Raw genomic sequence first — 15,579 nt, forward strand, 5'->3', positions numbered from 1 at the left:
AAAGACACATATTGTAAAGAAATTAATATGTCTCTTTACCAATATGAAGTTTTGGATTTCATCTTCCTCACAGTTTGACAGACTTAAATGTCAGTAATCAGTAACAAAGCTTAAATGTTCCATGCCATCTCTGACAAGGGTGTAAATTTAAAGGCTGTCAAGCTATTTACTTTTAAAAATGAATGGAGACTTCCTGGCAGTCACATTTTTCCACCACTGATGACTCTGACTGTATCCAGAGAGGATGTGAACTGAAAAGGCTGAGCCAGGCAAGGAAGGAGAAGGACAAAAGGAAGTGAGAAGCATGATGAAGGAAAGGGAAAAAGAACAGTTTTGAAACCAAGAATAGAAATAATCACATTATTTTTCCAACTGCCTCAAAGAGAATTCAAGAAAATCAGAATTATTTTCTCAATAAGAAGTGAAAAATAAACAAAAGGAAGCACCCTTTCAGGTCAAGTGTTTTTAACTTAGATGCGATTGTCCTTGTGTAGGAAGAGGCCCCTAAGGCCAATGATTTAAAATCACATTCTGAATAGATGACATTTCATACTTTAGTTTTAGGAGTGGCCATATATTGGCTCTGCTATGAAATTCAAGCCGTGGATTCTGAAAGGAACAATGTGACCTCTCTAATGGACTGATTTGAAGAATGAAAGTGGGATTTGGGAAACTAATTGGATTTCTTATCTAACTTTCTGTTGGAAATAAATGAGATTCATTTCTTTCCCAGAAGTAAATTCCAGAACTAGGACTCATCTATGCTAATTTACACATAGATATCTGGTTCTGTTCTTTCCTTTATACACGTTACTACATCTGTATATTCCCTTATATGTGTGTGTGCTCAGTTGCTCAAGAATGTCCAACTCTTTTGTGACCCCAAGGACTGCAGGCTCCTCTCTCCATGGGATTTCCCAGGCAAGAATATTGGAGTACATTGCCATTTCCTCCTCCAGGGGAATCTTCCCAACACAGGGATCAAACCCAGGTCGCCTGCATTGCAGGTGGATTCTTTACCACTGAGCCACCTGGGAAGCCCAGGATAGAGGACATGTGTGCGTGCAGGTGTGTGCTAAGTCACTTCAGTCGTGTCTGATTCTTTGCAATGCTATAGACCCCACCAGGCTCCTGGTCCATGGGATCCTCCAGGCAAGAACCTGGAATGGGCTGCCATGCCCTCCACAGGATTGAACCTGTGTCTCTTGTGTCTCCTGCATTGGCAGACGGGTTCTTCACCAATATTGCCACCTGGGAAGCCTGGATAGAGGACATATCAGACATTAAGCTGATGAGGACAGATACTATACTTGATCTTAGCCAAAATGCCAAGACACAGAAAAGATTAGTGGTAACCTCTTCAGATCACACGTCAAGAAGTCAAGAATGAAGAGGCAATAATATTTATTGTCAATACTGTTAACAGTATCCTATTGTTACAATAGGATACTATTCAAACAGATGGATTTAGGCATACTGTTGTTAAAACACATCTAAATACAATTACTCACTGAAAGGAACCAAGGTTCTTGTTCCAGGGCTGAAACAGGCAAAATGTGCAGATGAGCCTAGAACAACTTATGCCAGAAAATGCTCACAGAATAAATGAGATATTTTTAGAGGACAGAGAAATTATCTTGAAGGGGCTCCCACTGGCCAAACTGGAGACAATTAGATCATCAAAATAAATAATAGTTCTACTAGATTTTAACTCACTGAACTAGGAAAACCTGAGACGATACAGTTATAAACAAATAAACTGAACATCTGATGAGGAATTGGCATTTACATAGTTTCAGGGAACATCCCCACACAAACGAAAGAAAAAATAATAAGCTTCTTGGGAAGCCTTGCAGACATCACCTTAATCAAGGGAAAGTGAACATCATCAATGATTGGACAAATCAGGATTGGTACCACCTCTTAGAATGCAATGAGAAGAAGCCAGCATCACTTCTGTGATGCTCCTGCTAAGATTTAATCTGAATCAAATCATGAAGATATATGAGACAAAACAAACTTATGGATATTCTACAAAAATACTGACTTATAACTTCAAAAGTATCAAGGTCATGGGAGTCAAGGTAAAACCAAGAAAGCCGTCTAGACGGAATGAGACTAAAGAGACCTGATTACTAAATGCAGCCCATGATTCTGAGCTGGGTTCTTTTGTTATAAAGGGCATTATTAGGACATTTGGCAAATGGAGTCTGAAGATTAGATAGTACTTTATCCATGTTAGTTTCCAGACTCTGATGGTTTTATGAGCTGAATTATATCCCTTCTCAAATTCAAACCTTCTCAGATTCAGTGTTGAAGTTCTAACTCCCAGTACCTATGAGAGTGACTATATTTGGAAATAGGACCTTTAAAGAGGTGATTAAGTGAAAATGAGGTTGTTGGGATGGGACTTGCCTGGTGTTCCAATTGGACTGGTGTGCTTATTAAGAAGATGAGATCAGGACCTTCAGAGAGACAACAGCAATGTGCGTGCACAGAGGAAAGGACATGTGAAGACATACAGAGATGAAGGCCACCTGCCTGCCAAAAAACGAGACCTAGAAGAAACCAAACCTGCCAACATCTTGATCTTGGACTTTTAGCCTCCAGAACTGACAGCAAAATAAGCTGCTGCTGTTTAAGCCACCCAGTCTGGGATAGTTTGTCATGGCAACCCTAGCAAACTAATAACCATGGTTGTAGTGTGCTTATGTAGGGAAATGTCCTTGTTTGTAAAAAATTAACTCAAGTAACAGGATGCTTACTCTCAAATGGGTCAAAAACAATTCTTTGAAATTGACCTTTAGATGTTCTGTAAGTTTGTGACTGTTTCAAAACAAATAAAAATAAATCTTATATTAAAATACTTGTTTATATATTTTATATATAAATATAAACTTCAGTTCAGTTCAGTTCATTTCAGTCGCTCAGTCATGTCTGACTCTTTGCGACCCCATGAATCGCAGCATGCCAGGCCTCCCTGTCCATCACCAACTCCCGGAGTTCACTCAAACTCACGTCCATTAAAAGTTTATATATTAACTTAGAGAAGGGGACAGCACAGGATGAGCTGGTTAGATAGCATCTGACTCAATGAACATGAATCTGAGGAAACTCCAGGAGAACTGTGGAGGACAGAGGAGCCTGGCGAGCTGTAGTCCACAGGGCCATAAAGAGCTGGGCACCAATTTAGCGACTGAACAGCAACAAAACTTAAAAAGTCCCCAAAGAAATGCTTTCAGAAGAGGAACAGAAAGGTTTTCTGACACACATAAAGTGCTGCTTTTCTGTTCCAGATGACTGTGAATGATAGACACAAAGAAAATGGGTTTAAATGGAAAGGCTGAATATATGAGTGGAAATGTATAAAATCTTCTTGGAATGAAAGAGGCTCTGTAGATCTCTATAAATGGAAAATTCCTTAAACTTTATTATTCTCCTTAACTGATTCAGGCACTTGACTTCATCTTCTCCTAGCTGTGGTTTCAAACTCAATCTTGTGAAAGTTCTCAATTATGGAAACAGGTAAAAATGGAGTCACCCTGGATAAAATAATGGTTCGGGATGAAATAAAGTCATCTTCACTCAGCCTACCTCTTCCTCCCCCTGCTCCACCCTGAGCTCAGAAATTCTAGGATGTCCACAAAGTTTTTGAGGCCCATTCTTATGAAGGGCTCCTTTGGCTCTTTAGAAACAGCTGTGTAGATTTTAGGTCTTTATCAATACACACACCCAGGATTTTATGAGATAGATATGGGTCAGGGAGTATCCATAGCCAAAGGTTGGTACCATGATGACAAGAAGGTGGCACTGGCCCTTGAAAGCCAGCCTTCAATCCCTCCCAGGCTACACAGTTGTCCTGGTGGCCCAGAAAACCTCTAAAGCAAAGATGATGTTGTACCATTTGTCTGGACCCAACCAGAATACTTCTAAGCCTATCTTGGGGAGCAAGGGCACTCTGGAGCATGACAGGAATGGTGCATGTAGGAGAAGCAAAGACCTGAACTGCCCAACTCAAGAGGCTCTAGACTGGAGTGGCACCCAGATGGCTTCCATGATAGCAATGAGTCCTTGAGTCTTTCATGCTCTATGTCCTTCTAAAACAACCCCAGGGGCTCCATGGTGGACTGCGTTCTTATTCAAAAGTATTCACTGCTCCTATCTGGGGAAGGATGATTCTTTTCTATCCCATTGATGGCAGGCTTGATCTTGTGATTTGTTCTTGGCTGTTAAAATATTCAAAGTGATAAATGTCACTTCTGGCTAGAAGCTTTAAGAGCCAACACATGAGTTACTGTCTCCTTTCCCTCCATAATAAAACTGGCAATACTCCAGACTGACCCTACTGCACCAACCTGATCACAAAGATGATGGGGAGAGAATTGTAGGTTACCCATGATGCTAATATGGTGTGGATGAAAAATAAATCTTTCAGGTGTAGGTCATTGGATTTTGGAGTTGTTTGTTAACACAGCAAACCTGCCTCTTATTAACTAACACAATATCCAACTACCTAGTATCATTTCATAAAAGCAAAGAGTTTGTTGCTTTAAAAAGTCTTTTGAAAATAGATTGAATAGCAAATATTTACTCTGTCATTTTAAAAGAGATCCTGATTTAAAAAAAAATGTTGCTAGATTGCTTTGGTCAATGAAGTAATCTTTTGTTAGACAGCTAAAAGTAACGGGTTTGGAGACCCCTAGTTTGGGGTCACAAACATCAAGTCAAAAAGTACACATCCAAAAAGGGCTTGCTCTCAACCTTCCAGAATAGGAATAAAAAGCTGAAAAATCTAAAAAAAAAAAAAAAAAAGCTAATTTTTTGCCCTTTTAAAAATATATATAAATTTATTTTAATTGGAGGTTAATCACTTTAAAATATTGTATTGGTTTTGCCATACATCAACATGAATCCACCACAGGTATACATGTGTTCCCCATCCTGAACCCCCCTTCCCTCCTCCCTCCCCATACCATCCCTCTGGGTCATCCCAGTGCACCAGCCCCAAGCATCCAGTATCATCCATCAAACCTGGACTGGCGATTCATTTCATATATGATATTATGCATGTTTCAATGCCATTCTCCCAAACCATCCCACCCTCGCCCTCTCCCACAGAGTCCAAAGGCCTGCTCTATACATCTGTGTCTCTTTTGCTATCTCGCATACAAGGTTATCGTTATCATCTTTCTAAATTCCATATATAGGCATTAGTATACTGTATTGATGTTTTTCTTTCTGGCTTACTTCACTCTGTATAATAGGCTCCAGTTTCATCCACCTCATTAGAACTGATTCCAATGTATTCTTTTTATTTATTTATTTTTAAAATTTATTTATTTTTTATTTTACTTTACAATTCTGTATTGGTTTTGCCATACATTGACATGAATCCACCACAGGTGTACATGCGCTCCCAAACCTGAACCCCCCTCCCACCCCCCTCCCCACAACATCTCCCTGGGTCATCCCCGCGCACCAGCCCCAAGCGTGCCATATCCCGCATCGGACATAGACTGGCAATTCGATTCTTACATGATATTATACATGTTTCAATTCCATTCTCCCAAGTCATCTCACCCTCTCCCTCTCCCACTGAGTCCAAAAGTCCGTTATACACATCTGTGTCTTTTTTGATGTCCTGCATACAGGGTCATCATTGCCATTCTTCTAAATTCCATATATATGTGTTAGTATACTGTATTGGTGTTTTTCTTTCTGGCTTACTTCACTCTGTATAATTGGCTCCAGTTTCATCCATCTCATTAGAACTGATTCAAATGTATTCTTTTTAACGGCTGAGTAATACTCCATTGTGTATATGTACCACAGCTTTCTTATCCATTCATCTGCTGATGGACATCTAGGTTGTTTCCATGTCCTGGCTATTATAATCAGTGCTGCAATGAACATTGGGGTTCATGTGTCTCTTTCAATTCTGGTTTCCTTGGTGTGTATGCCCAGCAGTGGGATTGCTGGGTCATAAGGTAGTTCTATTTGCAATTTTTTAAGGAATCTCCACACTGTTCTCCATAGTGGCTGTACTAGTTTGCATTCCCACCAACAGTGTAGGAGGCTTCCCTTCTCTCCACACCCTCTCCAGCATTTATTGCTTGCAGATTTTTGGATCGCAGACATTCGGACTGGTGTGAAGTGGTACTTCATTGTGGTTTTGATTTGCATTTCTCTAATAATGAGTGATGTTGAGCATCTTTTCATGTGTTTGTTAGCCATCCGTACGTCTTCTCTGGAGAAATGTCTATTTAGTTCTTTGGCCCATTTTTTGATTGGGTCGTTTATTTTTCTGGAATTGAGCTTCAGGAGTTGCTTGTATATTTTTGAGATTAGTTGTTTGTCAGTTGCTTCATTTGCTATTATTTTCTCCCATTCGGAAGGCTGTCTTTTCACTTTGCTTATATTTTCCTTTGTTGTGCAGAAGCTTTTAATTTTAATTAGGTCCCATTGGTTTATCTTTGCTTTTCTTTCCAGAATTCTGGGGGGTGGATCATAGAGGATCCTGCTGTGGTTTATGTCGGAGAGTGTTTTGCCTATGTTCTCCTCTAGGAGTTTTATAGTTTCTGGTCTTACATTTAGATCTTTAATCCATTTTGAGTTTATCTTTGTGTGCGGTGTTAGAAAGTGATCTAGTTTCATTCTTTTACAAGTGGTTGACCAGTTTTCCCAGCACCACTTGTTAAAGAGATTGTCTTTACTCCATTGTATATTCTTGCCTCCTTTGTCAAAGATAAGGTGTCCATATGTGTGTGGATTTATCTCTGGGCTTTCTATTTTGTTCCATTGATCTATATTTCTGTCTTTGTGCCAATACCATACTGTCTTGATGACTGTGGCTTTGTAGTAGAGCCTGAAGTCTGGCAGGTTGATTCCTCCAGTTCCATTCTTCTTTCTCAAGATTGCTTTGGCTATTCGAGGTTTTTTGTATTTCCATATACATCTTGAAATTATTTGTTCTAGTTCTGTGAAAAATATCGCTGGAAGCTTGATAGGGATTGCATTGAATTTGTAAATTGCTTTGGGTAATATACTCATTTTCACTATATTGATTCTTCCGATCCATGAGCATGGTATATTTCTCCATCTATTAGTGTCTTCTTTGATTTCTTTCATCAGTGTTTTATAGTTTTCTATATATAGGTCTTTAGTTTCTTTAGGTAGATATATTCCTAAGTATTTTATTCTTTTCGTTGTAATGGTGAATGGAATTGTTTCCTTAATTTCTTTTTCTACTTTCTCATTATTAGTGTATAGGAATGCAAGGGATTTCTGTGTGTTGATTTTATATCCTGCAACTTTACTATATTCATTAATTAGCTCTAGTAATTTTCTGGTAGAGTCTTTAGGGTTTTCTATGTAGAGAATCATGTCATCTGCAAACAGTGAGAGTTTTACTTCTTCTTTTCCAATTTGGATTCCTTTTATTTCTTTTTCTGCTCTGATTGCTGTGGCTAAAACTTCCAGAACTATGTTGAATAGTAGTGGTGAAAGTGGGCACCCTTGTCTTGTTCCTGACTTTAGGGGAAACGCTTTCAATTTTTCACCATTGAGGATAATGTTTGCGGTGGGTTTGTCATATATAGCTTTTATTATGTTGAGGTATGTTCCTTCTATTCCTGCTTTCTGGAGAGTTTTTAATGGCTGAGTAATACTCCATTGTGTATATGTACCACAGCTTTCTTATCCATTCATCTGCTGATGGACATCTAGGTTGCTTCCATGTCCTGGCTATTATAAATAGTGCTGTGATGAACATTGTGGTACATGTGTCTCTTTCAATTCTGGTTTCCTTGGTGTGTATGCCCAGCAGTAGGATTGCTGGGTCATAAGGCAGTTCTATTTGCAGTTTTTTAAGGAATCTCCACACTATTCTCCATAGTGGCTGTACTAGTTTGCATTCTCACCAACAGTGTAAGAGGGTTCCCTTTTCTCCACACCCTCTCCAGCATTTATTGCTTGTAGACTTTTGGATCACAGCCATTCTGACTAGCGTGAAATGGTACCTCATTGTGGTTTTGATTTGCATTTCTCTGATAATGAGTAATGTTGAGCATCTTTTCATGTGTTTTTTAGCCATCTGTATGTCTTCTTTGGAGAAATGACTTAACAAATCACAGGAAAAATAAAAAAAGAAATCAAAATATGCATAGAAATGAATAAAAATGAAAACACAACAACCCAAAATCTGTGGGACACTGTAAAAGCAGTGCTAAGGGGAAAGTTCATAGCAAATACAGACATACCTCAAGAAACAAGAAAAAAGTCAAATAAATAACCTAACTCTACACCTAAAGCAACTAGAAAAGGAAGAAATGAAGAACCCCAGGGTTAGTAGAAGGAAAGTAATCTTAAAAATTAGGGCAGAAATAAATGCAAAAGAAACAAAAGAGACCATAGCAAAAATCAACAAAGCCAAAAGCTGGTTCTTTGAAAGGATAAATAAAATTGACAAACCATTATGAAAATGGAGAGATCACAACAGACAACACAGAAATACAAAGGATCATAAGAGACTACTATCAGCAATTATATGCCAATAAAATGGACAATGTGGAAGAAATGGACAAATTCTTAGAAAACTTTCCAAAATTGAACCAGGAAGAAATAGAAAATCTTAACAGACCCATCACAAGCACGGAAATTGAAACTGTAATCAGAAATCTTCCAGCAAACAAAAGCCCAGGTCCAAAAGCCTTCACAGCTGAAGTCTACCAAAAATTTAGAGAAGAGCTAACACCTATCCTACTCAAACTCTTCCAGAAAATTGCAGAGGAAGGTAAACTTCCAAACATTTTATGAGGCCACCATCAGCCTAATACCAAAACCTGACAAAAATGCCACAAAAAAAGAAAACTACAGGCCAATATCACTGATGAACATAGATGCAAAAATCCTTAACAAAATTCTAGCAACCAGAATCCAACAACACATTAAAAAGATAATACACCATGACCAAGTGGGCTTTATCCCAGGGATGCAAGGATTCTTCAATATCCGCAAATCAATGTAATACACCACATTAACAAATTGAAAAATAAAAGCCACATGATTACCTCAATAGATGCAGAGAAAGCATTTGACAAAATTCAACATCCATTTATGATAAAAACCCTCCAGAAAGCAGGAGTAGAAGGAACATACCTCATAATAAAAGCTATATATGACAAACCCACCGAAAACATTATCCTCAATGGTGAACAATTGAAAGCATTTCCCCTAAAGTCAGGGACAAGACAAGGGTGCCCACTTTCACCACTACTTTTCAATATCGTTTTGGAAGTTTTGGCCACAGCAATCAGCAGAAAAGAAATAAAAGGAATCCAAATTGGAAAGAAGAAGTAAAACTCACTGTTTGCAGATGACATGATCCTCTACATAGAAAACCCTAAAGACACCACTAGAAAATTACTAGAGATAATCAATGAATATAGTAAAGTTGCAGGATATAAAATCAACACACAGAAATCCCTTGCATTCCTATACACTAATAATGAGAAAATAGAAAGAGAAATTAAGGAAACATTCCATTCACCATTACAACGAAAAGAATAAAATACTTAGGAATTTATCCACCTAAAGAAACTAAAGATCTATATATAGAAAACTATAAAACACTGGTGAAATCAAAGAGGATACTAATAGATGGAGAAATATACCATGTTCATGGATCGGAAGAATCAATATAGTGAAAATGAGTATACTACCCAAAGCAATCTATAGATTCAATGCAATCCCTATCAAACTACCAGTGGTATTTTTCACAGAGCTAGAACAAATAATTTCACAATTTGTATGGAAATACAAAAAACCTCGAATAGCCAAAGCAATCTTGAGAAAGAAGAATGGAACTGGAGGAATCAACCTGCCTGACTTCAGGCTCTACTACAAAGCCACTGTCATCAAGACAGTATGGTACTGGCTCAAAGACAGAAATATAGATCAATGGAACAAAATAGAAAGCCCAGAGATAAATCCATGCACCTATAGACACCTTATCTTTGACAAAGGAGGCAAAAATATACAATAGATTAAAGACAATCTCTTTAACAGGTGGTGCTGGGAAAACTGGTCAACCACTTGTAAAAGAATGAAACTAGAACACTTTCTAACACCATACACAAAAATAAACTCAAAATGGATTAAAGATCTAAATGTAAGACCAGAAACTATAAAACTCCTAGAGGACATAGGCAAAACACTCTCCGACATAAATCACAGCAGGATCCTCTCTGACCCACCTCCCAGAATAAAAGAAAAATAAACAAATGGGACCTAATTAAACTTAAAAGCTTCTGCACAACAAAGGAAACTATTAGCAAGGTGAAAAGACAACCTTCAGAATGGGAGAAAATAATAGCAGATGAAGCAACTGACAAACACCTAATCTCAAAAATATACAAGCAACTCCTGCAGCTTAATTCCAGAAAAATAAATGACCCAATAAAAAAAAATGGGCCATTTTTTTTTTTGCCCTTCTTTATATCACACATTACATTATCCACATCTTTGGAAACAACTGTCCCCAGTCACAAATACCTGGAGGTCATAAGATTCTATTTTCCTTAGAGAGACCCATAAGCCCAGCTATCTCCCTATCCTAGTGAACTTTAAAGCACCAGAAAGTTCACATTTCTAGCCACCATCTAAGAAGGTAAATCATACAGTTACAAGCCACGAGGACATTGTTTCTTGGTTGCTTGCTCCTATATTTAACTAGAATAAAGATCTGATTCAGACAATTATCCTCCTGGAAAATGACTGTTCTACTATACCAAATTATAATAAAATACATTTTGAAAACTTAACAGTGAGACCTAGGCAATGTCGTTTTTCAATTCAGTTAGTGATTTTTTTCATAAATAAAACTCATTAAAGTAGGAAAAATATGTGACCATGAATATATGATAAAGCAGTTGGAGTTCTTCCATGGAGAAGAATTTGTTTTTCTTACAGTAGACTAGATGTTAATTCCTAAGGGAATCATTTGGAAATTTAAAACAGGAGGTGACAGATTGTCCCCACCGGCTCAGAGAGGTAATTTGGCTAATGTAATTGTGTTAATGAATTTGGAATTTCACCCAGAAATAATAGCTCAGCTCTGCCAGGGATTGATAGGATTTTTTTTTTTTTAATTCAAAAGGTCAGGCTAAGGTTTTTTTTTTTTCCTATAAAACAGTATTTCTCAAACTGTACTCCTTGAAACAGTATTGTCCCACAAACTATTAACAAGAATTCTGTGAGAAAGGAATGTTAATGAACATTCCATGAGAAATATTCAAATATATTCTGAATACTATATCATCTCCTGTTCCATCTGATATTAGCATACTAAGACTCAGAAGTCTTGCAGGAAAGGAACCTGCTTAACATCGTTTAACCAAGTGATTTACAAAATTATATGGAGCACACTATAGCATCCCTGGGAACTAATAATTCTCTGGATGTACTGAAAGATTAAATCTGTGTAAATACTACTGGATGGTCAGCAGGGTAGAGCCAATCCTCAAAACTGTCTCAGGTCCCCAGGGAATTCAGACTATGTGACCAAAGATATCCTAGTTTTTAGAGACACAATTTGGAGCAAGCAATATTCCACATGATATCAGGCATGAAATGGTTATATAGAAATGCTCCTAAATTATTCCTGAGGCACTGCAAGTAGGAAGCTATTGGTGTCACATGGGAAGTTTCATTGGACTACACAAGGGGTGAATTCATTTTCAACTTCCATTGCAATTTGCAAGTTGTTCTTCCAACCAAAGGAGACTCACATCCTTTGCTATTACACCTAACTCCCAGCCTCAGTTCTATAGTGTACAGAATGATGATCTGAGAGGAAGAGCATAGTTGGAGAGCACAAGGATCAGAGATACTGACATCTACCACACACATCTCAAAGCCATTCCTCTGGTTACTAGACAATCATATGATCTGTGATTAGCAATCAGAGAACCAATAACCTCAACTGATTGCAATCTTCATCTCTGCTGGCTTCTGTGTTTCAGAACTGTCACCCTTTCTGTCCTAAGTATGCCATGTGGCCTTCTGCTATGCTAAGTACAGATATTTAAAGCTCTCTCATCTGGTGTCCTGAGAGTTCCATAGACTCTTTTGAACTGAGAACACAAATGCTTCCTCCAAGGAGCCCTCTTACTGGCTGCAAAGGGACAGATTCAAGTGTGGTAACATCCTCTGAATTAAGCCTGCAATCACAAAATCATGACTTCATCATACCCTAAGCATCTTAAGTGCTGCTTCATGAAACTGAATTCCATTGTCTTCCATTCCCATTAGCCATAAGATATATCTAAATTTCTGAACTTCTCTGGAAGTCACAGTTCAAGAGTGAAAAGAAAGAAAGAAAGAAAGTAAGTAAGTGAAACTGTTAGTGACTTAGTCCTGTTTGACTCTTTGTGACCCCATGGGCTGTAGCCTGCCAGGCTGTCCATGGAATTCTCCAGGCAAGAAAACTGGAGTGGGTAGCCATTCCCTTCTCTGGGGGATCTTCTCTACCCAGGGATCGAAGCTGGGTCTCCTGCATTACCATCTGAGCCACCAGGGAAGACCTAAACCGTTCAAAAGAGGCTACCATTATTGTTGTTTCCAGAGTCTTTGGTCCCTATATATATTACTGGGTACAAACAATCACTTGAGGGAATTACACATTTCACTCATAGCATTCAGACAAGTCTCATTTCCAGACCACTTACGACTGTTTATATGTATATGATTTTCATTTCTGTGTACAGGTTCCGTTATTCTTAACAAAAGTGTTATACTGAGATGCTTGGATAGGTTGACTACTTCCTTGACCAACAGCATCAAGAATCTGAGTCACTTTGTAGAATACTATTTGGGCATACTGGACATCATACCACACAACCACAAGTTCACTGTTTTTGTTTTTGTTTGTTTTTTTCCACCCTGGGGCATTCCCACTCACACAAATGTACTTTTATCTTTCAGATCAAAAGACAGTATCAGTGAAGCCAATTGGCACCTGTAAGCATATTCACATTTCAATTTCTCCTTTCTCCTGTTAGCACAGGGTGTCCACCTTAACAATTCACCTTTTTCTAAACAACACTAATTTTTTACTACCCTCGTGGAACCTGAAGATTTTCTCTCCTGACCACTTGAACCTGAACTTTTCTTCCTAGATCTCAAGTTTTCATTCACATGTGAAGCTACTGTCTTTGTTTAAAGGCTTCTTTCTCTTATCCAAGACAATGGCCAGACTCTCTCAAGGTTTCTATTACTGAAAAGACCACCAGCTTTTGAGCTGAAAATTCTAACTGGAAAAAATAATGCATTTACAACACTTAGATAAAATTCTTGACAAATAATTGACTTAAAAAAACTGCAAATAATTACTAAATGACATCTTAATACTTTGGCAATAATATGTTGCTCCTAAAATTTTTTATAAAATATTATTGTGCTAAATATAACAGGAATTCCTTAATTATTTTACTTATGTTGTAGTCACACATGTAATAATTGTTTATTATTTTAAACATATAACTTCATAATATTTTAAATAATTATTTTATCTATTATTACACATATCCAAACTGTATTTACTGCTATACTCTCTTTTAAGACAAACAGCTCCACAAAACAAAAATCTTTGATGTAGCTTTTTCTCACATAGCAACCTTATTAGCAACAACTATACATTTAGATTCAACTTCTTTCAAGTCCAAAACTATTTCCACATCATGGGACAAATCCGTTTGGAAGGTATTAATTCTCAAACACTGGAGTAGCATTTAGTGAACCCAAACAATAATGTTTCAGGCACCGGGAAATGGCTTAATAACTGCCATTCTTATAGGACGAAGAGGACTTCTATAGTTTAAAAAGCTTCTATGGGTTAAAAAAAATAACTTCCCATATCCAGGTTTGGGAAAAGAATGACATACCCTTCCCTTGGGCACTGATACTCCTTTTCCTGTGGAAGCGAGTTGGCCAACTCTGCTTTTCTTCAGACCCCAGAGTCCTCCTCCAGCCTAAATTGCCAGCACATTGGAGAATGGGAGAGAAAGCACAGAGAAATACTGGGACGTGACTGGAGAGCACAGAAGATGTGTTGCCTCTTGGGCTTCCCTGGTGGTTTGGTGGTAAAGAATCCACCTGCCAATTTAAGGACACAAGTTTAATCCCTGATCTGGGAAGATCCCACAAGCCATGTGGCAAGTAAGCCCATGCACCACAACACCTGTGCTAGAGCCCGTGAAACACAACTACTGAAGCCCACACACCTAGAGTCCATGCTTTCTAAAGAGAGCCACTGCAGCAACCAAGACTGATGGTGGCCAAAAATTAAGTAAATAAATAAATCTTTTTTTATTTTTTAATATAAATTTATTTATTTTAATTGGAGGTTAATTACTTTAAAATATTGTATTGGTTTTGCCATACATCAACATGAATCCACCACAGATATACATGTGTTCCCCATCTTGAACCCCCCCCTCCCTCCTCCCTCCCTGTATCATCCCTCTGGGTTGTCCCAGTGCACCAGCCCCAAGCATCCAGTATCATGCATCAAACCTGGACTGGTGATTCATTTCATATATGATATTATGCATGTTTCAATGCCATTCTCCAAATCATCCCACCCTCACCTTTCCCCACAGAGTCCAAAAGACTGTTCTATACATCCTTGTCTCTTTTGCTGTCTCGCATACAGGGTTATCGTTACCATCTTTCTAAATTCCATATATAGGTGCTAGTATACAATGGCACCCTACTCCAGTACTCTTGCCTGGAAAGTCCCATGGACGGAGGAGCCTGGTAGGCTGCAGTCCCTGGGGTCACTGAGGGTTGGACACGACTGAGCGACTTTACTTTCACTTTCATGCATTGGAGACGGAAAGGGCAACCCACTCCAGTGTTTTTGCCTGGAGAATCCCAGGGATGGGGAGCCTAGTGGGCTGCCATCTCTGGGGTCACACAGAGTTGGACACGACTGAAGCGACTTAGCAGCAGTATACTGTATTGGTGTTTTTCTTTCTGGCTTACTTCACTCTGTATAATAGGCTCCATTTTCATCCACCTCATTAGAACTGATTCAAATGTATTCATTTTAATGGCTGAGTAATACTCCATTGTGTTAATGTACCACAGCTTTCTTATCCATTCATCTTTGGCTCATTTTTTGATTGGGTCATTTATTTTTCTGGAATTGAGCTGCAGGAGTTGCTTGTATATTTTTGAGATTAGTTGTCAATTGCTTCATTTGCTAAATTATTTTCTCCCATTCTGAAGGCTTGTCTTTTCACCTTGCTTATAGTTTCCTTTGTTGTGCAGAAGCTTTTAAGTTTAATTAGGTCCCATTTGTTTATTTTTGCTTTTATTTCCAATATTCTGGGAGGTGGGTCATAGAGGATCCTGCTGTGATGTATGTTTTGCCTATGTTCTCCTCTAGGAGTTTTATAGTTTCTGGTCTTACGTTTAGATCTTTAATCCATTTTGAGTTTATTTTTGTGTATGGTGTTAGAAAGAGGTTTTTTTGTTTTTGTTTTTGCAGCAAGGCCAAGGAAAACAGCCATTAGGGGA

The 15,579-nt window shown here is 38.2% G+C and overlaps 1 pseudogene; it reads right to left on the reverse strand.

Annotated features, from left to right (window-relative positions):
- Positions 1-1,225: 1,225 nt before the first annotated feature.
- Positions 1,226-1,341, reverse strand: LOC120863121 (annotated as a pseudogene).
- Positions 1,342-15,579: the final 14,238 nt, after the last annotated feature.

Source organism: Oryx dammah, unplaced genomic scaffold (genome assembly GCF_014754425.2).
Source record: "Oryx dammah isolate SB20612 unplaced genomic scaffold, SCBI_Odam_1.1 HiC_scaffold_4, whole genome shotgun sequence".
NCBI lineage: Eukaryota > Metazoa > Chordata > Mammalia > Artiodactyla > Bovidae > Oryx > Oryx dammah.